The sequence below is a fragment of the Pelodiscus sinensis genome, chromosome 15, assembly GCF_049634645.1.
Source record: "Pelodiscus sinensis isolate JC-2024 chromosome 15, ASM4963464v1, whole genome shotgun sequence".
Lineage (NCBI taxonomy): Eukaryota > Metazoa > Chordata > Testudines > Trionychidae > Pelodiscus > Pelodiscus sinensis.
Genome location: NC_134725.1, coordinates 33,512,585 through 33,537,413, shown reverse-complemented (window position 1 = coordinate 33,537,413; position 24,829 = coordinate 33,512,585). Strand labels below are relative to the sequence as shown.

The window sequence follows — 24,829 nt, the reverse complement described above, 5'->3', positions numbered from 1 at the left end:
GGCTCGCGAGCGCCCCCCTCCCCAGGCAGTTCCAGGCGGGCGGGGGGGGGGAGGGGGCAATGCCCCGCCACGTGCCTGGCAACTCGAGCAGGCTCGAGGGCACGTGGCAGCCAGCGCACACGTGTAGGCATATGGGAGGGGGCGGAGGATAATTTTGTACCGTGGGGATGCTGAGAACCGTTGAATCAAACTGTAACTGCTGTATCTGATGGAAGCCTCTTGAAGGCAGGGGATGCTACAGCACCCCCTCCCCCAGTTTCAACACCACCTCTGATTGCCACCCAAAGGTATCTGCACAGATGTCATCTCTGCATATACTGTACTGCCACAACACAGCTATACCCAGAGTGTCACTGGACACATCTGCAAAACAGCTGTGCGTTCAAACAGCCTTCATAGGGGCCCTGTTCACTTATACATACCAGTGCTGGCTCAGCTGTTAAATTCTCCACATGAAGTGAATGGTTTTACTCTTATGGCCAAGGGAATTGCTTATTGCAGTGTGTATCTGAGGGTATGTCTACACTACAAAGTTAGTTTGAACTAACGGACGTTAGTTCGAACTAACTTTCATAGGCGCTACACTAGCACTCCGTTAGTTCGAACTTAATTCGAACTAACGGAGCGCTTAGTTCGAACTAGGAAAACCTCATTTTACGAGGATTAAGCCTAGTTCGAACTAGCTAGTTCGAATTAAGGGCTGTGTAGACCCTTAATTCGAACTAGTGGGAGGCTAGCCCTTCCCAGCTTGCCCTGGTGGCCACTCTGGCCAACACCAGGCAAACTTGTCTGCCCCCCTCCCAGCCCCGGAGCCCTTAAAGGGCCACGGGCTGGCTACACAGTTTGTGCCAGTTGCAAGGCTGCCAGCACCCGTGCCAGCACACCCTGCACCTGACACCCATGAGCCAGCCACCCGAGGACACCCAGCCCTCCCCCTCTTCTTGGGACCAGCCTGGCAGCTCCCAGGACCCTGCCCGGGGCCGCAAGAGGCGGGCGCCCACATGGTCTAGTGCGGAGATCGTGGACCTCATCGAGGTTTGGGGGGAAGCCTCCAATGTCCACGATCTCTGCACTAGCCACAGGAACGTGGCAGTCTATGGCCGCATGGCTGCCAGCCTGGCCGCCAGGGGCCACCAGCGCAGCCAGGAGCAGGTGCGCTGCAAAATCAAAGACCTGCAGCAGTCCTACTCCCGGGCCTGCCTGCCAGGGGCCGACCCGGAGGCCTGCCCCCACTTCCAGGCTCTGGACCGCCTCCTGGGGGCTCATGCCGTCCCTGCCCCCCGGGACGTGATAGACCCCGGGGCAGAGGGACCGCTCCAGGAGACGGAGGAGGAGGAGGAGGGCTCCGAGAGCCAGGAGCCTGCCGGCAGCCTGCCCAGGACCCGGGACCCCCGAGACACCACACGCCTGTGTCGTCCGAGGCCGGGGAGGCGTCCACCTGTGAGTACCATCGTGCTCCCCTTATGTGTACGGGGGGCTGGGGCGAGAGGGAGCCCCGGGACCGTGCGCCTGGGCCTTGCCCACCACGGAGCAGCAGCTGGGGATCCTGCAGGGGCCCTGGCCTTGCAGAGGGGAGCTGGGTTTCACACACCTGGGCCCCTGGGGTAATTGACCGCTGGTCTTGTTTTACCACAGCCATTGCACCTGGGACTGCAGGGCGTACCACCCCGCCTGCAGCAGCCGCCCGCGCCCGGGGCCAGCAGGAGAGCCAGGAACCAAGAGGAGTACCAGAGTCCGCACCTCCAGTTCCTGGAGCAACAGCTCCGTCTCCAGGACCAGTGGGTCCAGGAGGACCTGAGGCTGCGCCGGAGGAGTTTGGAGGCCCTGGAGGAGCAGGGCCGTGCCCTGCGAGGCCACCTCCAGAGCCTGCTGGACCGCTTCCCAATTCCTCCTGCTCCTGCTCCTGCTCCCCCAGCTCCCCCTCCTGCTCCCGCTCCTGCTTCCTCCACACCCCCCCGTCCCTCCTGCCCCACCCTCCACAACCATTCCCCACCAACGCCCCCGGACCCGCAGTGTGGCGAGACGGGAGAGGCAGCTGGACTCCCACCCCTGAGCTTTCCTTTCCCTTCCTCCCTTCCCTCCCCTTCCTGCTCCCTCGTCCCAGGTTTCCCCCTCCCCTCTCCCACCGTTCTTCTTCCCTCCCCCCACCCCAGTTATGTTAAATAAAAAGACATTTTTGTTTGAAAAACAGGTGTCTTTATTTGACAGTAGGTAGGGAAGGGGAAGGGGGGTTGGGTGGAAGAAGGCCCCAGTGGGGCATGCAGGGAGAGGTCAGTCCTCCTCCTCCACCAGGAAGCTCTCCTGCAGGGCTTCCCGGATCCGGACGCCCCCCCCGCTGGGCTTCCCGGACGGCGGCAGTGCGGGGCTGACCGTAGTGTCCAGCCATGCGGTCAGCCTCAGCCATCCAGTCTGGCAGCAAAGCCTCCCCCTTTTGCTCACATAAATTGTGGAGCACACAACATGCTGCCACCACGGGAGGGATGTTGTGCTCGGCCAGGTCCAGACGGGTGAGGAGGCATCGAAAGCGGGCTTTCAGTCGCCCGAAGGCCCCCTCCACCACGATACGGGCCCTGGTCAGCCTGGCATTGAAGGCCTGGCAGGAGGGATTGAGGTGCCCCGTGTAGGGCTTCATCAGCCACGGCTGCAGTGGGTAGGCGGCATCCCCCACCAGGCACACGGGCATGTCCACGTCCCCGACCCTGATGTGGCGGTCGGGGAAGAAGGTCCCGTCCTGCAGCCGCTGGCACACGGAGGAGTTGCGGTACACCCGGGCGTCGTGTGCTTTGCCGGACCAGCCCACATTAATGTCCATGAACTGTCCCCGGTGGTCACACACGGCCTGCAGGAGGATGGAGAAGTACCCCTTGCGGTTCACGTAACAGACGCCTGGTGTTCCGGGGCACGGATGGGGATGTGCGTCCTGTCGATGGCCCCCCCGCAGTTGGGGAAGAAGACGGCATCCGAGTCGGCGAGGCGGACCACCCTGCGGAGCAGCACCCGGTTGATGGCCTTGACCACCTGCGGAGAGACACAGCACAGCGCCAATCAGTGGGGCGCCCGGGTGGCTGGGAGCATTCGTGCCCTGGCAGTGCCCCGCGCCCCACTCCCGGAAGCAACCCCACTGGCGGCGTGTAGTGCGTCCAGGACAGACCGACCCCTCCGATGCAGGGCGCTTTTGCCTCCTCCCGCCCCCCCTTTGTCCCTGGGGCGGCCCATCCCCTCCTCGCAGCCCACCTCCCCCCCAGCGCAGTGGCCGACGAGTGCCATACCTGCATGAGCACCGCTCCAACGGTGGATCCCCCCATGCCGAACTGGTTCCCGACGGATCGGTAGCTGTCCAGCGTGGAGAGCTTCCATAGGGCGATGGCCACCCGCTTCTGGAGGGGGATGGCGGGCCTCATGCAAGTATCCCTTCTGCGCAGAGCAGGAGCGAGCCACTCGCAGAGCTCCAGGAAGGTGTCCCTCCTCATCCTGAAGTTCTGGTCCACTGTCGGTCTTCCCAGCGCTCCAGGATGATGCGGTCCCACCAGTCGCTGCTGGTGTCCAGACGCCAGATGCGGCGGGGCACGCTGGTGCCGGGGCGCCGCCGCAGCTCCTCCACGGCCCCCAGGGCGGCCAGGTGGAGAGGCAGGGGGCTGACGTGCACCAGGTGGTACCAGGCAGCCTCGAGCCATTGGTGGCAGGCTTGCAGCAGCAAGTCCAGAAAGTGCACCAGAAGGTGCAGGGCGAGCTCTGGCTCCATGTTGCCACCTGCGGCGGTGTCCCCGAAGGGAAGCACCGACACAGACGGGCACAGAGACCAACGCTTTGCTGTCCCTTGGTGAGGTTGGCAAGCAAGCAGGAAAAGCTGAGAACCGGCTGTCCGGGGGGGTCCCTTTAAGCACGAGCCTCAGATAGCCTCAGACAGCAGCCACACGAAGCAACTACTGACCTGATGCCCTGCCAGAACCGGTTTCAGCTGCCCTTAAATGCCCCCCTGCGTCCAATCAGTGTGGACGCGCTAGTTCGAATTAGCAAAACGCTAATTCGAACTAGTTTTTAGTTCTAGACGCGTTAGTTCGAATTAGCTTAGTTCGAATTAACTAATTTGAACTAAGTTAGTTCGAATTAGCGCTGTAATGTAGACGTACCCTGAGATGTAGCCAACTCTCCAATGAAGAAATCAAAGGCTTTTTGAAGCTTCATCAAGTGATTTCAAACACTATGACAATTATTGAGTATGAGTAGGAGCTTGAAGAAGCAAGATCTCACAAGGGTCTTGAATCTGCGGAGTAGCTTAACTAATGTGCCACAAAATGCCTAGCCAGTTAATGCAAATATGAAAAGATATGGGAGGAGAAATACATTCCCCGGCAGAAAAGTTATTGAACAGCTAGATCCAGTATCAGAGGTGGTAGCTGTGTTAGTGTGTAACTATATATATATGAGCTTCCAAGTTAGAGATCAACTGGGAGAGATTTGATCTGGCTTTTTCCTTGCAATTAAATCAAGGTTTATAGGACTAGAATAAAATACTGCAGAGCAAATGAGTTTATTATTGGTGACAGCAGCCTACAGCATCCATTCCATGACTACTGTAATGTGACCCAAGCAGTGTATACTTGTAGGGATACTGTAATTGGCTAACCACATGCTGTGTGGGGAATATGACATTTATGGTTTATAGCTTCAAAAACATGTGCTCAGGCTGCAGATGGTGTAAAGTCAGGTTTTGCAACTTGGGGGAGCAATGGGTTACTGGGACTGGAATGGAAAATGAGCCCTTCACCACAGTCTCCCATGAGTAAAGGCTTCTGTTCTGGGGGAACAGGAGGCTTGGCCTAGCTTCCCATGCAGATCATTATGACCTGGCCAGCTTTCCATCATGGTAGAAGGAAGGCCAGGCCAAATGTCAGCAAGTGGCATTGTGACATAGTGCACAGGGTCCCGAGGCACCACATTGTAATGATCAGAGTGGGAGTCAGGCTGGGAGTGAGACCAGGAACTGTACCTGAGAGCAGGGCAAGTTCGTTCTCCAGCCCAGCCTGAACATTTATGTTGTGCACATCTTTTTGGAAAATGCATAGTCAGTTTGCAAAGTTACCACATGTGCACATAAGAGCTGCCTTCCGGGTAGCCTAGAGGTAGTTTTCCAGCCTCATTATTAGCTCTACCACTGCCCAGCACTGCAGCTCTCTGCTTTTCACTATGGTAGGCATGGTGTCACAAGGCAACAGGAAAGAATCCAGCAACATAGTCAAATGTAGTGATAAGTGGGGCCACTTGACATTACTTAAAATGATCAAATATTTCTGTTGCACAGCAAATCACGCTAGACAATTTATGATCCAACCAGAAAGGCTTGGGTCCCTCTTTGGAAGTTCTTGGCCTATTTAACAGTAAAATGAATTATCTAGATCTGCCCAAACTCCCCTCTCTAGGGCTCTTTCAAACAAGCTATTAGCTTAACATAAAACACCAGCAAATCACTTTTCAATTGTTCTGCTGTACATACAGGCTGCACAAAGGAACATTATACCTCCCATTTAGGCATCTTTCCAGGACAGAAGTTGACCTTTCACCTTAACTGCATGACAGAGCATTTCTTATTGCCATCGCAGATAGCTATGGAAGAAGACACAAAGACATCCATGCATGCACGCACACACACACACAGTTTGGGATGGAGAACCAAACAAATAGCTTATATTGATTTGAGTGGAACATGTACTGAATCCCGCTATTAATTTCTGAGAAGCAGAAGCATCGGTAGCATTGAGCGATTTTCTGGATGAGAGCCAGTTATTATTTATTACCCATATTACCAGCACTCCCCTATCTGTCTTCATTGTATTATCTGTTGGCTCTTGTTTCCTACCTCACTTGTCAGTTTTTATGGCAGAAACTAGGTTTTGATTCAATGTTTATACAGTGTCTTAGACAATGGGGTCCAATGATTAAGCCACTAGCCAGGGCAAGGTTAAATTGCTTTCTGTGTGATGGACAAGTTAATTAGTTCCAGATCCTCAAATTGGTTAAGTTGCCAATTTCCATTGATTTCAGTGTAACTCAGTTCCCCACCTCCAAAACAGGGAGAATAGCATTGCCCTGCTTCACATGGTTATGGGAAGGTTATGTATGTGCCAGAGTGTGAGGGTCTCATGAGGGGGAGGGGTCATAGAAGTCCCTTGGATAACTATCCTTGCTGTGCTCTGCCACCTTGGTCAGATGGGTTTACATAATGATTGCTCATGCGCCAGTGGTTGGTTCAGCCGAGCTCTTAACCTGGCAAAGGGGAACAGTTGCCCTTCAAAAGTTTGTAAACCGCCATCCTAAAGCATGAATTTGGCAGCTTGAATAATGCCAACATCCTAAGAGTTAAAGCCTGGTAAGTTATGTTTGTGTACACGTGATGAGAAGCATCACAGCCCTCCTCTAACGGTTTTGATGACCTCTTTCAGGAAAAGGATCTGCTCTGATGGTTGCAATGATAGCAAAGCCTTGATGTCTGTAGCCTCTCGTAGAAGCAGCAACTTTCTTCCTCAAAACACCCTAGCTATGTCTAGACTGGTATGATTTTCCGCAAATGCTTTTAATGGAAGAGTTTTTCCATTAAAAGCATTTGCGGAAAAGAGCGTCTAGATTGGCATGGATACTTTTCCGCAAAAGCACTTTTTGTGGAAAAGCGTCCGTGCCAATCTAGACGCGGTTTTGTACAAGAAAGTCCCGATCACCATTTTCGCGATAGGGGCTTTTTTGCGCAAAACAATACCGCGTTGTCTACACTGGCCCTCTTGCGCAAAAGCATTTGCGCAAGAGGACGTTTGCCCAAACGGGAGCAGAATAGCATTTCCTCAAGAACACTGACAATCTTACATGAGATCATCAGTGTTCTTGCGGAAATTCAAGCGGCCAGTGTAGACAGCTGGCAAGTTTTTCTGCAAAAGCAACTGCTTTTGTGGAAAAACTTGCCAGTCTAGATGAAGCCACAATGGCTCTGAAGACTTTCAAAAGGACCAGTGCAAGACTTCCCTGCCATCTTGGTGCTCAGATACTCTGCTCTTGGGTTAATCCCAAAAAATGGGATCCGCTCTACGTATCATCTCCTTCCAAAGTCCTCTGTCCTATGCTACAGCATTTAACACACAAGCTAACATAAGAATGGCTACATTGGGTCAGACCAAAGGTCCAACAAGGCCAGGAACCTGTCTTCTGACAGTGGCCAATGCCAGAAGCCCCTGGGGGAATGACTGGAAACAGGTAATCACCAAGTGATTTCTTTCATTGCCCATTCTCAGCTTCTGGCAATCAGAAGCTAGGGACACCATTCCTACCCTGTCTAACTAATAAACATTGACGGATCTATCCTCCATGAACTTCCCTAATTCATATTTTAAACTCTATTATAGTCTTAGCCTTCACAACATCCTCTGGCAGGTGTGGGAGAAAAATCAAATAACTCCAATTGTGTCTAAAAGGGGGACTGTGCAGGAAATCAAAACTCTCTAAAAGAAAACTGCTGTAAGGGTTAAAGGTTTTCCAGGCCTCTCTCCCTGTAACAGAGAGAAACCAAATTAACTCTAATCAAGACCTTTACAATGCCTCCTATCTCAAGTTCATGGATACTCCTAGTCTGTCACAATTTGTCATGTAAACCCTTATCTTTGTCACAGTTTGCCTTGTAGACTCCTCCACTCAAGTTCTCATGTGGCTTTGTGTACTGTAAAACTTACTTCTAGCACTCCTGGTGTTAACAGAAATATCTCAGAGTACTTCTGCTGAGACCTTGATATGTTAAAGAAAAACAATCAACAACTGAACTGTCTGAACATACTGTATAAAGAATCCCTGAATCTGTCTCTCAGGGCTGCTTTCACTCTTGGAAGTGACAAACTGCATGCATGCATCATAAAGTTTTTCCTTCTAGATTTCTCTCCTGCCTCACTGATTTGATTTGACCTCTGGCCTCGAACCCTTCTGGGGGCTCTGTACCCCAGGGGAGTGAGATTTCCCCCACAATTTGGTATCAGAAGTGGGATGGCTTGGAACTCCAGTTGGAAAGGCTGATGACGGGGAGTGGGAACAGACTACAGCGCGCATCTGGAGGGTAAGGTATCCATTTAAAATCCCCCAGTCCGCCTCCCTGTTCTCGTCACCAGCTGGACCGGCTGGCGGTAAGAGTCATCTTTTGCTTAAAAATTTTTGTTAAGAGGCTTGAGGGAGATTTAAAACGAAAACGCTGGGTATAGCGTCAAATGACACACATGAGCAAAAGGGGGGGTGGCCTCACAAATCCCAAAACAATGGTACGCCCCAGGCATGCACCTAAAAGCTGTCAAGAATATCTAATTCATATCTAATTCATGTGTGATTTGTAAGCAGTTTAATGTTGCAGGAGGCCCACAGGATAGCAGCCACACAGAAAGAAGAAACCTAGACATAAAATGACGGTTAGGAAAGCTTGCACCTGCAGGTAAAGGAAGCCCTCCCAGTACCTACTGATATACTGTGCCACAACATCCAACCAGGCGACTACGTGTTTGTGAAGAAACATCGCAGAAAGAATTCCCGGACAGCCCGGTGGAAAGGACCGTTCCAATTACTGCTCATCACCCACACAGCAGTAAAGGTGAAGGAGCGCCGCTCGTGGATCCACGCAAGTCATGTACGCCGAACTGCAGATCCAACAGAGCTGATTGACCCCGTCACCCAGGACCCCTCCCTGGAGGAATCACCTGAGGACGAGGTTCAGCGGACTGAGGCGGCAGACTCTCAAACCAGACTGTTACCAAACCGGCCTCCACCAGGAGCTTCGAGGTACAACCTGAGAGGTAGGACTGTGCCAGAACAGACCTACGGGTGAGCCTGGTGCCCCATAGCTCTCACAAAGGGAAATCCTTTCCAGTATTGAGTGAACTAAGAGACTACGAAATCTCGACGAGTGCCTGCAGAGGCAAGCCAAACAATACTAACTGATTAAGCTTAGTTAAAGAGACTGCTTTGCTAGTTGCTAGCTAATTACTATATTATTATTATTATTATTATCCTTTCTACTTTAGAAATTTAAGATACTATAATAGGATGAGGATTGTTTTCCCTCTTTAGTAGTCAGAGTAGCCTTAGTATATAACTTTCCCCACCCTTATTGGGAAGCCCTGCAGAAGGTTGTGTCCCTCACCAATACAAGTGACTGTTGGATATGTGAACAGCTTATCAAAGGTTTTGAAAGCCTTTTACACTGTGCCAGGAGTACACAGTCATGGGGGGAACAGGCAGATTTAGCATAAAAATCTGATTGCCTCAGGGATTCCCCTTACTCAAGCATTACATCCATCAGGGACTATGTTTCCATTGTGTTTTAAAAGCAAAATTGGCACTGGTAAAGATCTGGGGGTGAATGGGCAGTGGGTCATTTACCCAACTGATAAAGAAAACCTCCCTCTAAGATAAGAATTCATCCTAGCAAAACAAAAATACCTAAGAATGTCCAGAATAAAGTTTGAGTAATACTCCAATAGGAATATTAAAGGGGGGAATTGTGGGAGAAAAATCAAATAACTCCAATTGTGACTAAAGGGGGGACTGTGCAGGAAATCAAAACTCTTTAAAAGAAAACTGCTGTAAGGGTTAAAAGTTTTCCAGGCCTCTCTCCCTGTAACAGAGAGAAATCAAATTAACTCTAATCAAGACCCTTACAATGTCTCCTATCTCAAGTTCATGGAGACTCCTAGTCTGGCACAATTTGTCATGTAAACTCTTATCTTTGTCACAGTTTGCCTTGTAGACTCCTCCACTCAAGTTCTCATGTGGCTTTGTGTACTGTAAAACTTACTTCTAGCACTCCTGGTGTGAACAAAAACATCTCAGAGTACTTCTGCTGAGACTTTGATATGTTAAAGAAAAACAATCAACAACTGAACTGTCTGAACATACTGTATAAAGAATCCCTGAAACTGTCTCTCAGGGCTGCTTTCACTCTTGGAAGTGACAGCCTGCATGCATGCATCATAAAGTTTTTCCTTCTAGATTTCTCTCCTGCCTCACTGATTTGATTTGACCTCCGGCCTCGAACCCTTCTGGGGGCTCTGTACCCCAAGGGAGCGAGATTTCCCCCACACAGGGAGGTCCACAAGTTGACTGTGTGTGTGAAAAAATACTTCCTTTTGTTTTGTTTTAAACCTGCTACTTATTAATTTCATATGGTGACCCTTGTGTCATGAGTAAATAGCGCTTGCTTATCTACTTTATCTATCTATACCAGTCATGATTTTATAAATCTCAATTTTATCCCCCATTAGTTGTCTCTTTTCCAAGCTGAAAAGTCCCAGACTTACTAACCTCTTCTCATACAGGAGCTGTTCCATACCCATAAACGTTTTTGCTGGCCTTTTCTGACCTTTTTGGGTAAATATATGTGCACACAGTATTCAAGATATCGGTGTACCATGAATTTATATAGAGGCAATATGATATTTTCTCCTATTAACTCTCTCTTAATGATTCCCAACATTCTGTTCACTTTTTTGATTGCCACTGCATATTGAGTGGATGTTTTCAGAGAACTATCCATAATGACTTTCTCTTGACAAGTAACTGGTAATATAGACCCCATCATTTTATATGTCTTTGTGACCTCCCAACACTTCTTCTTGGGGGCAGCCTCTCTTTTTCCTTATCCTTCATCTGTTGAACTTCCTTTCACCTACATAGTTGCCAGTACCGCACTGTATATCATCTGAGTCTGCCATCCCTCATTTTTTCTTGTGCTAGTGTTACTTTTAGTATGTCTCTCACTCACTTATTCCTCACAAGGTCTTTCTTGCTTCACCATTCGTCCATCTCAACATTCACATTTCTATGAAGCAATTCCTTGGCTCATGTTTCGTCTTTGTTGCCCCACTCTCAGTGCTACACATTAAAAGTATAGACTGTCTCTTTTAATCTTACTGATAGCTCCCTATCACATACGACACCATTTAACTCTGTTAATTCAAGCTCGTTATCTATTATTGCCAGGGGAACTGGTAGCCACTCCGGAACCCTGGGCAAGGTCAGGTCGGCCTAGCTCTGCACTCCTGGAAGAGGTGGGGCCTTGTACAGAAGGGGCAGGGCCAAGGGCAGCCGACCCTCAGTGCTGCCCAGAGCGCGCAAGGCTGCTCCACCCCCCACTCTCAGGACTGCCCAGAGTGTGCTACACAGTGCTCTCGCAGCGATTTAAAGTGCCTGGGGCTTTGGGCCCTTTAAAATTACCAGGCCTCAGGGCAGTTGCTTCCTTTGCCTACTCCATTGGTTGGCCTGATTATCCCAGCTCTAATTTCATTTTCTATTTCCCAGATTCAGGAACCCAGCTACTTTAAACATCATGGGTTTGATATTTTCTGCTCATCTAATTGCAGGGATGCTTCTTCCATATTCATGTTATTGAAATGACAGTGCATGTACCTGACCCCAAGTCTGGCAATCAGTTGGCCCCTGATCATGTAAGTAAGAGTCACCATCCATGCATCCAAGGAAGAAGATTTTGTGTCCCATCTGAGAGAACCTGGCACATTCTGACCATTCTCCTGTATCCTATTGTGACCAGTCCTTGAGGGGTTAAAAAAAAAATCCAAACCAAAACAACAAAAACCCCATGCTGTGTCTACATTGGCAAGATTTTGTGCAAAAGCAAATCTTGCCGTCTGTCTTCACTGGCCACGAGTATTTATGCAAGAACACTGATGTTCTACTGTATGAAATCAGTGCTTCTTGTGCAAATACTCTGACGCTCCCGCTCAGGGATAAGTGTTCTTGGACAAGAGGCCAGTGTAGACAGATAACATCAATTTCTTGTGCAAGAAAGCCCGATGGCTAAAATGGCCATCGGAGCTTTCTTGCACAAGAAAGCGTCTACACTGGCACGGATGCTTTTGCGCAAAAGCAAATCTTTTGCGCAAAGGCACATGCCAGTATAGACGCTCTCTAACTTTTCCGTTAAAAGTATTTCCGCAAAATTATGCCAGTGTAGACACAGCCCCAGAATTCAGCTGGCCAGTTGTGCATTGGGGGAGAAATTCCTTCCCAATGCCGGCCTCATTTCATCATCTTACACCAGGGTAACAGAGATACTATTTTTTCTGTTCCACTCTGTCACTTTTCGTGGAAAATGTCCTAGCTAGTGAGGTCATTTTTTCAATTCTTTTGGCTCTGTGTGGCCAAAGAAACCAAAGAAACTCAGAAACGTTCTTTTGGAGATAATCTCATTGGGTGGGGTATTTCCCAAAGAGTGCTGGTGTTTCTCTTTTCCCCTCGTAAGTATGTCAGACCTTCAATTTTTGGTCACATTTTCTGATTTGGGGAAAACAGGAAGACGTCATCAAGCTGACACTAAAGAAAAAGTTTTTGCCTTTCATTACCTCTTGCCTCAGTTCTTTGACTGGTTATCTGTGCTCTAATCTGTCATTTCCTTTTACGATGGTGTTCCTGATTCATTTTCTTTTAGTTCCTGGGTATCATTTTAAATCAGTGGTTCTCAAACTTTTTGGCTCATGACCCACCCTGCTCGGTGCAGTCTGTTCCATGGGCTGCCAGCCAATCACCCATGATAACAAAATGGGTGCAAGAGTGGACTGAGGGTGAGGGTCTGGCCAGGAGGCTGGGTGCAGGAGTTGGCTGAGAATGGGAAGACTGGCTGGGATTCTGACCAGTTGGGAGCAGTGGGGAAAGCTTCCAGATAAGCTACTGTTTCCCCAGCAAGGGCTGCGGAAGGGAGTGGCCGTGCACAGAGCCACTTTCTCTCCTCGCAAGTTGAATTTGGCCCATAAGGGTTAGGACTCCACTCCCTGCAGCGGGAAGCCAATCTTACCACTGAGAGGGGGGGCATCCCTTAGCCCATAGCCTGCCTGCAAGATGGTCACGGAGCACACTTTGAAAACCAATACTTTACATTTTCATGCTTAACTCCATGAGTTCAGAGATGTTCACTGCCTGTGCTTGTTTTCGCATAGCCTTTTTCTTGTTGCATGTCTATACGTTTTAAAACCATCCAACGACTAGGCAGATGATTTCCTACTTCATCTTTGGATCACAAGGCAAAAAGCAGTAATATCACAGCAGTGTTCTCAGACTCATGCATGCACACGCACAATTGGGATACATATAATACGGTAGAATGAAAGTGCCATGCAGTGCCGTTATGCAGAGCCTTGCAAATCCGCGGATACCTGCTTCACATTCGCATGTATCTGCGTCCTCAGATGTAAATGTGGATACCCACAGCTCATTTTTGCAGGTATGGATGTGGATACAAATTCTGTATCCATGCAGAGCTCTACCGTTACATTTGGTGAGAGTGACACATGCTAACCTATATATTATTCAAATTCTGGTTCCTACGTCCAGTCGGAGCAAATGAGCTTGGGGGAAGTGATTCTGCAGCAGTCGGTCTGGAATCCCCCACCTCAGGCCACTCCACTGAGTTCTTTGCATCCTTTCTGCTAAATGTTTTTTTAAAATGTCATCTTGATCAAGACTTTCTAGGAAGTGGCGGAGCAGTGACGCAGGTGGGAAGGTCAGTGGAGGCATTCTATGTTGCTGTAAAACCACTGGCCCAGCCCGCATCATGCCTCTGTCTCTGGTGACCCTTTATCCATGCCAGGGAAAAGAGAGGACTTGTCTCCCCCCACCACCTGCCCCCAAATATCACAATTTACCCTAGTCCTTAGCTGTTCAGGCATTCCCCTCTCCATGCATTGGCAGTGATTTGTCCTGGAGCTGTATATGAGAATTCCCTAGCTCCATCCTTGTTCCCATGGCCAGCTGGATCAGTAAAACCTGGCACGGATTCAAAATTTGCATCCGTATCCACATCTATATCTGCAAAAATGAGCTCTGGATACCTGCAGATATAAAGCAGGTATCTGTAGATTTGCAGGGCTCTATGGATCATCCCTTGGAAAACAGACATGATTAGTATGCTGAGTTCCCTTATGCAGGTTGGATATAGCAGCAAGCAGCCATACTGGGTAGCTGTCCTTGAAGCTGGATAGGAGCTAACCCTGGCAGGCCAGATGTATTCACCACCTGTAAAAATGACCCTATGGACTCAGTGGCTGACCCATGCAGGAACAAGAGCTATGTCTGCAGTGGGGGGAGAGGGCAGTCTCTGTCCCATGCTGGCCATGGTATTCCAACTGGGGAAGCTCTCCATTGGGATAATCTTTGGTCCATCATGGTGTATTTTATGGACACACATAGGGTGTGTCTAGACTACTGAGTTTTGGCGACAAAAGTGGACTTTTGTCGACAAAACTATACCTGCGTCTACACTACCGCTGAGTTCTGTCGACATAACGTCGACAGAACTCAGCAGTTTTGTCGACGCTGGTAAACCTCATTTTACGAGGCATAACACCTTCTGTCGAGAGAGTTCTGTCGACAGAAGGTGTTATTGCCTGTAGGGTTGCGTCTAGACTACAGGGTTTTGTCGACAAAGCAGCTTGCTTTGTCGACAAAACTGAATGTGTCTAGACGCTCTATGTCGACAGAAGTATTGTCGACAGTATCTGTCGACAAAACTTCCGTCGACAAAACCCTGTAGTCTAGACGTACCCCTAGAGAGGCTAGCAGGGGTGCGTTTGTCACCCCTGGGACTACCAAGTCTTTGGAACTGGCGTTTTGCTATTAGGTAACAGCTTCAACCTGGAGGGTCTGGTTTAGCTAGAGATAGATCTGAGGGTATGTCTACACTACCCTGCTAGTTCGAACTAGCGGGGGTAATGTAGTCATCCGCAGTTGCAAATGAAACCTGGGATTTGAATTTCCCGGGCTTCATTTGCATGAAACCGGCCGGCGCCATTTTTAAATGCCGGCTAGTTCGAACCCCATGCCGCGCGGCTACACACGGCACGGAGTAGCTAGTTCGGATTAGGCTTCTAATCCGAACTAGCTGTACTCCTCGTGGAACTCCTAACTCCTCGAGGAATGAGGTGTACAGCTAGTTCAGATTAGGAAGCCTAATCCGAACTAGCTACTCCGTGCCACGTGTAGCCGCGTGGCACGGGGTTCGAACTAGCCGGCATTTAAAAATGGCGCCGTCCGGCTTCATGCAAATGAAGCCCGGGAAATTCAAATCCCGGGCTTCATTTGCAACTGCGGATGACTACATTACCCCCGCTAGTTCGAACTAGCGGGGTAGTGTAGACATACCCCGAGTGAGGTGAAGATTTGTACATTCTTACTTGACTGAACTGGGCTTCGGGGGGAAAGATAGTGCCCTGGAGTATGGGAAGTTATGGAAATCCAGGAAACGGCAATTTTAGACCCAGATCCCAATAGTTGGGCCACTATAGACAGAGGAGTCAGGTTTCTATTTTACTGAATTAACTATTAACCCAACGACTGAAATGCTTATAGCTATGGAAACTCCAGCCTGTTTTCTGACAGGGTTCTGAAGACTTTTTATTTTATTAATTATTTATTTAAAATATGTTTACCCCTGCCTCTCTATTTAAAATATTCGAGGTGGCTTACAACATTTTAAAAACACAATATAAATATATATTAAAAAATAAAATACAAGACCTCAAAGTGGGGCATAAAACCTGCTACGACACCTCAAGAGGAGGGACACACACACAAACTCAAGCACCAATAAAAGCACAGGTAAAAAGAGTGGCTTTAGCTTGATGCCAAAACAGTGCCAGTGTTGGTGCCAGGCGAATGTCCGGGCCGGGGGCGGGAGGGTGCATAGCCTAGGGGCAAAGGCTGAAAAGCTCTGTTTAGATGTCAGACTCACTTCCATAAGTGGAGGAACATGGAGCAGAGCCTCCCCAGGTGACCTCAGTCCACAGGCAGATTCATATGGGAGATGGTCCTTCAAATACCCAGTTCCAACCTGTTTAGGGCTTTACAACCTTGACTTGTGCCTAGAAATATACAGGAAGCCAGTGCAGCACTGGCATTATGTGCTCTGTATAATGAGTGTTAGTTACAACACAAGCAGCCACATTCTGGACCTGTTAAAGTTTCTGGAGTCTCTTCAAAGGCGGCCCCAGGTAGAGCGCATTGCTGTGTAGTCCATTCGGGATGTGACAAGAGAATGAATCACTGTAGCCAGGTCATTCCTATTCAGGAAGGGTCACAGCTAGTGGATCAGCCAAACTTGCCCAAAAAGCTCTCCTGGCCTCCGAGGAAATCGGGTTCTCAAATGTTAGAAAAGGGTCTAGGAGGACTCCCAAGTTGTGTGCCTGTTCTTTCAGGAGACATGTAACCCTGTCCAGAACAGGTAACATGCCACATTCCCGGTCAGATGGCTTCCTGATCCACAAGACTGTGGTCTTATCTGGATTCGGCTTCCACTTATTCAACCTCATCCAGTCTGTCAGCGCTGCCAGACACCTGTTCAAATTAGTCACACCACATCTGGATCCGATGTTGCAGAGAAATAGAGTTGGGTGTTATCTGCATATTGATGGCACCATCCTATCAATCTCCCAGTGGTTTCATGTAGATGTTAAACAGCATAGGGGACAAGATGGAACCTTGCAGGACTCTGTAGCACAATTTGCCACAGCCCCCTAGCTCTACCTTCTGAAAACATCCCAACAGGTAGGACCAGAACCACCGCAGAACAGTGCCTCTGATGCCTAACTCCACTAGGTACTCTAGAAGGATACCATGGTTGGTGATATTGAAAGCCACCGAGAGGCTCAAGAGAATCAACAGGGTTGCATAGGTCATCTACCAGGGCAACCCAGGTGGTTTCTGTTCCAAAACCAGGCCTGACACCAGACTGAAATGGATCTAGGCTTTTGAAAGGACTCAGATGGTGCCATCTCCCCACACTCTGAGAAATCCCTATGACACACATCGTACATCAGAGCCACTCTAGAAATCTTTATTGAAAGAAGATCAGAGGGGAACATGTTCTGCGCTGAATAGTGTCTAGAAATATACAGGTGCCTCAGATTTCCCACCTGAAAAATGGGTATATGGTAGTTACTTAAATAGATGTGTAAAACATACCTTGGAGACTTGCATTTAAATTGGATTTTTGGTTAAAATGTCTGCGGCTGAAAGGCAAAATAACTGGTGGGAGTCACTGGCTGAGCATCTGGAACCCATGTATGTTGGAGTGCTAAGCTAGCTTTTGATGGCAGTCATGTTTTCTGCAGATGTCGACAGAATGTTTTCTTCATTTGGGTTTGTTCAACTAACTTGATACGATTCAAAGTTGAGAAACTAATGGGGAATTTAAATGCAGAAAAGCTTGTTTTCCTCTTCCAAACTGTGAACAAAACAAGGCGTGATAGAATGAGATCTACCAGGGTTGAACTCTTGAAGGACCTAGTAACAAGAAGCAAATCTGTTATTACAGATACTTCCTTTAGGTGATTAGTTACTTATTTAGTTTTGATTGACATACTCCCACCTCTTACGTACATAGTATAATTAACAGCCGTTATATTTAACTAATAAAACAATTTAAAAATACAACTTTTGTGTATTAGAGTTAAATTCCCATTTTCATCCACTTGCAGTTGACACAATCATGAATAAAAATGTACTTATCATCTAGTAAATAAAAAAGTCTTGTTTTCTAATACAGAAATTACAAATGTGAACAGAAATATGTAAAAGCTATATAATTGCTTAAACAATGTGTAACCATGTTCTGTAACTTACACTCCCGCTTAGCAAAAATTACCCAATTATACTAGCCTGAGAGAGCAATGTGGTGATCACCCCGCACACTAGTATTCAAGACTCTTGTGACCTAGTCCCCATCCAGCCACTGGCCTATTGAGAGTCACTTCTTGTCTCTACCTCAGATTTCGCACCTGGAAAATGGGTATATGGTAGTTACTTCCTTAGTAAAGCTTTTTGATTAAAGATTAAAATTGTTGTATAAGAGACAGACATTATTCTTTTAGGCAAATAACTGAAAGTAGAAACCAGATTAAAATCAAGATTAAAATCAAAGTTTCCTGTTAGCTTGCAGTAAATGCCACAGATTTGTAGCATTTAAATACAACTCTGCAGGCCATGGCAAAGATACAGAAGCCAAAAATTTATAACAAACTGAAAACAGTGAGCTTCTGATCTATTCAGCTGCTTCTCTCTGCCATGAATTTCCAGACAGGTGAGTTTTCACTTTATCGTGCCATGGTTTGTGATGTGTGTTACGTGCTGACCAAATTTTAAACTGATAGCAGGATGGAGTAATGGCACCTTAGCAAAGAATGGAAAAGCAAAATTTGTGTAAAGGAAATAGTAAGACACAATAAAAAACAAGTAATAGTATTTCTTCCCCTTTGTGCACAGAAATCAATGGATTTATAATTTTCCACTTCTGTTTACTGGCCACTTCGCTCTCAAAGCCACTGACAGCATTCTCAGAACTAGAAGAAAAAGCTGCTGCACTGTTTAAAGTCTATGTAAGTTTACTATGGGTATTATTTATTGTCTATTTGTCCTTTCAATCTGGGCAAAAACCACGTAATAGTTATTTAAAAAAAAATTGCAAAGATAATTAGAAACAATTGTCTCAAAAGAAAGAATAGGCTTTTGCGTTCCAGTCACCAATGCAGACACAGTATACTTTAAAACAAAATATTAACTATGATATTGTCACTTTATGGCCATAAAGTCTGTGAAGTCTAGAAAGGAAAAGATAGGGTTTTCAAATCTTGCTTCTGGTAGGATCACTGTTTGGAAAATTTTGTGCTTAAGGGGAGCCGCTGAGCTTAGGATTTTCAGTAAAATACTTTCCACCTTCAGAATTTGTAACTATAATGTGTATATTACAGACAGAGATGGTAGAATAGGAGCAAAGTTGCAGGAGATAAAGGTGGTGAGGTAGATAAGAGAAAGGTACAGGAACCTGGGAGGCAAAGTCAGGAATAGCTGAGAGGTAAGGAGTAAAAGTATCTTTAATGTTGAGAGAACTGCTCTTCAGACCCTGGAATTGACCCTGGAGTGTAGGCTCTCTACATTTCTGTTCTCAGTGAGTAACTATCGAAACTCATGGAATCCCCTCTAGTAGGTGAATAGAGGACAAGAGCTTACTACTGATGTCAGTTACTGTTAGCTCAAGTGTAAAAGGCCCTATTGAAAAGGTTGGAACAGGGTACCTCAACATGCAGCCCGCTGCCTATTTATTTGTAGCCTGTGAGTGGGAGCCAAACCAAAAAGGAGTCAATATAATGGTCTTTTGTTGAGATGTGTTTTAGTAGATACATTCCTGGACTGTCCTTGCTCGTTAAAAGTGCTGTCACATGGGTAGAAATCAGGTAAATATTGCATTTTATTAATATCAGCATAACTGACTTAAATGGGGCCTGCATGTTGTATAGGCTTGCCTTAATCTTTGTATTCCTGCCCATCAGAGTGAAGGAAGCTATTTGCATATATCCGCATATATATTTGTGTGTATATGCAACCACACTTCAGCTGCAGCCCCCAGCATGTGCTATGAATATCACTGTGGCCCCTGGGGCTTCCTAAGTTGAGTAGCCCTGGGTTAGATCCTTGCTAATACCATAAGTTGGGGTGGGAGGGAGATTGATATCATTCCATAGGACTGAAATGCTGTAATGTTACTTTGCTGTTTTTTTAAAGAGTAAGTTAGGGTTTAAAAAGTCAGAAGAACATGAAGGCAGCAAAGTCAAGTGCTCAATAGTGCCAGAATGAAGATTTCCTGTGCAATTGTCATTTGGCCTCTGTGCATGTGTCTGATAAGACTTTCATCACAACTGCACATTATATGATTCCTACCTGTATTCCTTTTTAGCCTTCTCACTTATTCGTCTCTCACATTCTATCATGAACTGAATAGAATTTGTAATTTCCTCTGGAATGTTTTTATGGAGCTCTTCCTCGAATACTTAAGCTAATCACCAGCATTTGTTTATTTGTACAACCCACGTAGGGTGAGGGGCTATTACCATCACACCCATTTTAATGCTGGGAAAGGAGGTACAAAGTTTAGGGCCAAAGTTGCTGAGGACCCACTAATTAGGATGGCTGCCTAACTGGAGACATGCAAGGCCTGATTTTTCAAACTTGTTAGCCTTACATAGCATACATAGTTGTAGTTGTGAGCACTCAGGATGTGCCACTGGGCAGATTTGAACCTGGGACCTCTAGAGCTTAGTGTAGGAGTGGCTACCACTTGAGCTAAAAGCCAGCTGGTGCTCAGCTTAGAAGGTAGAGCTCCCTTGTTCTTATCTCTTGCTGCACATGGTCTAAGTGTCACTACATGGGACAGTGAACCACACTAGGGCTCCGTCTACACTTTCAGGTTTTGTGGAAGAGGAAATGTAAATGAAGCGCTCATTAGCATTTCTTGCGCTCTCATTTGCATATTCTCTTCTGATCTTTTTTGCGGAAGAGGTTTTTTGCGGAAAAAAAGGCAGTGTAGACGGGGCAAACATTAGGAATAAGGGATCTTGTGCAGAAGGTTTTTTGGTGCAAAATGGCCCTGTCTACATTGGGGTTTTTTCCGCAAAAACCTCTTCTGTAAAAAGGATCAGAAGAGAATATGCAAATGAGAGCACAAGAAATGCTAATGAGCACTTCATTTACATTTCCGCTTACGCAAAACCTGAAAGTGTAGATCGAACTTAGGTGTGTGGGTTACAGATACAGCTCTGGCCCTGGGCATCTCATGTTAGGCACCTAGAACCATACCATTAGTGACCACTTGTGAAATGTAAGTGACTTTCTTAGCATCACGTTGGAAGGCAGAGGCGGGGTGAGAATCGAGATCTCCAATGAGGGGCAGTCAAGTGCCTTAACCATAAGACTGTCCTTCCTGCCTTGTTCACTGCACATCTTCCAACTTCAGCAACAAATGAGGCAGGAGTCCTACAGACAACCACTTTATTCACTACATAATGCTGGTTCAGTCCCAGGGCTGGTCCAGCTGGTGCCCTGACTGAGGCAAAGATCTTGTGGAAAAAACAGCATGTAATAATATAACTAAAAGCTGGCAGGGTTGCCAGGTGTCTGGTTTTGAACCAGACAGTCCAGTATTTGAGCTGTTTGGGAAACAAATTGAGAAAATACAAATGAGAAAATAGAACTGTCCGGTATTTTCTAAATAAGATGGAATGTAGATTGTGATGTAATGTCAAGTGTGTCTGGTATTTTTGTTGAAACCATCTGGCAACCCTAAAAGCTGCGTCAGACTGCATATACAGAAAGGGGTCCTGATTCACCATTGGACCCTACTGCTTTCTCAGTTTCCCCATTTTTTGGCTTCTTATGAACTATGCCCAGTCCCTGGGGTGTCAGATAAGACTTCTTGAGAGGTTCATTTATACATCACCATTCAAAAGTCAGCTCACACCCAAACAAATCTTCCTGCTGTTCCTCCAGCCCCTGGCCAAACTCAATAGTTCTCCTACCCCCAGGTCCTACAGCCTGTGCTTTCCCCAGACTCTTCCTTTTACTGCTTCTGCTCTTGTCTCTCATTGCAGGCAGCTCCAGTCAGGCCTCACCTGGCTGAAGGGGAGAACTCCTCTGCAGTCCTTGCTGATGCTGGGCGCCCTCTAAATCCTGGGGGAAGTGAAGGGGGAATGTCCTCAGTTATTCTTGTATCAGTTCATCAGGCTCCTGGCAAGCAGCTGGCCAGAGCCCAGCAAGCAGAGGAGCTCTGTGGGGCCTTCTGTAGGCCTTTCTGGACAGCCGTCCCCTGAACTTTCGCGTGCTTCACTCTGCAAGCTTCTATTCATGGACCACCTCCACAGCTCTTTGCTCAGCCAGTCCTAATTTCCGTCCCATCCCAGGGTCTTCGTCTGATCTGTCGTCCCTCCCCTCCCCCAGTCTCGCCCCCCACTCCTGATTCCCTCCCCCAGCTCCTTGTTCAATGTGTCCCTACCACCATTGGCTCCCATGTCCTCCCCTACTCTTTGCCTGATCTCAGTCTTCCTGCCTCCTGCACTCTACTTCCCTCCCCTCTTAGCCCCAGACCTCCCAGCCCCAGTCTCCTGAACTATCCCATCCAGGGCCTACAGCAATCTTCCCCCTGCTACATTAGCTTCCTGGCTTCCCTTCTGTGAGGGTTTCCCCCATGCCCTAGTCACCATCACTTTGTCCAGACAGTTCCCTCTCCCCCGGTTCCTTGTAGCATATTGTCCCTTCCATGCCAAGCACTCCAACTAACCCCCACTCCCATTTGAGTCAGTTTCTTCCTCCACATTACCTGGGCACAAGCAGCAAGAGCACTGAGCGGACCCCAGAGACAGTCTTCCTGATCTTTAGTCCCAGTGCCTGCATTCACTGCCGTCAAGAACCTTTGCATGGAACATCATACTCAGTCTCTGATAACCTGGAATGGAGCATGCTTGCAAGTAGTAATGATATATGTGCCTTGCAGTCCCCACTCAGGAGCTGTGAGGGTGGGTGGGAGGGTGTTCATTACAGATGAAATCTTTGGTGAATTTAGGTGGCAGGCTCTATGGAGCATGTGCAAATTGAGGTTTTATTTCTTCAAAGGCCCCCAACTTGGCCAAATGTGGGTGTTTTATTCCCTTTCCTCCCCATGGGGCTAGGAGAAGACACATCTCTGATCCAAAGTTCAGCTCTGTGCTCCAAAACACGAAGGTTCTAGAGCTTTCCAGTGAAACACTTGTAAGATTTGTGTTAGTTTTTTCTTTAAGGACAAAAAGAGTCTGACTCTCATTCTTGGAAATGCTGAATGCTTTTGTTTAAAAAAATCCTACATTACTCAGCCTGAAAGTGACTGTCACATGCATTGCTTGGGTTGAAATTCCCAGTGCAGGCTAAGTTATAAGCTACTCAAACTAAGACCATGTGATTGCCACTTTCTATCTTAACTATATATCACAGGCAGTGCAGCAAGCCATTACCATAACACATATTTCACCAATGGGCTAGCAGACAGTTTGTTAATAGAATTAACTGTATGAAAGTTATGAAAAATAGAAAACTACCAGGGAATAACTTCAAATGATAAACTATAATTTTTCTCTTTTTCTCCATTTAGAACACATGTCGGCCTATTATCCATCTGACTACCTCGTTGAACAATGTGACAATGGAAAGCATCCCAAACTGCTTGAAATTTGATCAAAAAGTGCTTGCCCCATATTGTAAGGCGTCGTATGTTTTCCACTCTATTTTAGACTCTATTTCATCAAAAAAGAAAACTTCTCTCTATTTGTTATGTAATGAGCTTAGCTTCAAGAATTTAGTAGTTGCAAACGTCGTCCAACTGAAGATCCTGCTAAATAACATCTTATGCTACTTTCCACGACGACCTAAAAATATTGAGCAAAATGATCCAACCTCCAACTTTGACAAGCTAATTTATTTCTGGTGGGTTTTCCAACGGTATGAACAATGTATGAAGCAAATGAATATAGTCAAGGCCAAACCAAATATACCAGCATGAAAATATTTAACTCCAGACATTGTGGGCATCTATTAAATACAATCGATCATTATTTATGGGATGGTTGGTACTAGGGACTCAGTAGATAGTTTACCTATTGGCTCATGAATTACATGATCCTTTTAAAACTAAAATATTTAAAGCATAAGTGTTTTAAATTATATTTATTGGAAGGCTATTTAATCTGTATTTATTTGTGCTAGTATATCAATGTTGAGTCTTGGATCCACAGGGAGCTAAATCCAAAACTCCTTAGCCATGCAAGATATTGGGTTTTGCTGCTTGGGGTTTGATAGGCGTTTGGCCTGAGAAAAGCACAAAGAATTAGATCTTGTATGTCTGATGAACTGAGCTTGTATTAGGCTACATCCCAGCTGTATTTGTGCTTTCCCTCTGTCTAAGAGCAGCTGTGAATGGTCTCAGAATAATGTATGCTAATACCAATTCCTCTTCCATGCGTTGGGAGCAAATACCCTGTATAGTGTCAAGAAAACAAATAAAAGGACCAACTGCCAAGTGACTGGGGAACCTGAGGAGGTGAATTCATTTTTTTCATTTCCTGGGAGTACAGATGTGCACAGCTACACTGAAGTTTCATTTTTCACAGGAATTGTAGGGCCCCACCTGTAACAGGAATTCAAAACAGTAATTCCTCATTTAACACGATAGATGTGTTTCTGAAAATATTTGTGCTAAGTGATAAAGTGCTATGGGGTGTGTGTGTCAATTTTCCCGTTAAAAATAATGGAAAAGGTGGGGGTTGCATTTTAGGTGGTGGTGGCAAAGTCTATTTTTTATTGTTGCTGGGTCGTCAATGTCAACATTAGATATCTAGCAATACAATGTAACTAGCCGCACAAGTCATTGTGGTTTGTTAAAACACAAAGATAAACACCAGACTAACACGGCTACATTTCTACCACAAAGATAAACACGTGAGTGAATGGAGGAGCGCTGTGACCATGTGTATTCATCTGCTCATGCGTATTACCACTGTTTTCACCAACTTATACTGCCGCGTGAAATAGTCTGCCATTTGATTATTTTCATGTTATTTCGGGGATGGTCGTGTTATTCGAAAAATGTTCCGTAAAAAAAATTATGTTATTGTGAAAACGTACTAAGCGAACACAAGTAATTACTGTATTTTAGGAAAGGAGCTGGGCTTTCTAGGGACAGGATGACAGATGTTCAAAGGCTCAGGGGGTAAGAAGCACTGCCAGTCTGCCAGGATCTGAGTGGAAAAGGGTGGAAGGATGAAATGGATGCTCGTAGGAAATGGGATGTCGCCCAGTTTTGTGCCTGTGAATGCTGTTATCCATGCAGAAGGGCCCTGGGAAAAAATGACAACTTGCTTGTTTGTACCATCTGATGCATTCCAAAGGCCCCACTACTGCACTGCAAAAGGGAGCAAGGCTACAGCAGGGGTGGGCAAGACAGAGTCCGTGGGCT

General features: G+C 46.8%; 1 long non-coding RNA gene across 1 annotated transcript; it reads left to right on the top strand.

Annotated features, from left to right (window-relative positions):
- Positions 1 to 60: 60 nt before the first annotated feature.
- Positions 61 to 23,252, top strand: LOC112545832 (uncharacterized). The gene is made up of 3 exons (XR_012896022.1): positions 61 to 287; positions 18,283 to 18,395; positions 22,970 to 23,252. It is a non-coding gene; the product is annotated as an uncharacterized LOC112545832 (long non-coding RNA).
- Positions 23,253 to 24,829: the final 1,577 nt, after the last annotated feature.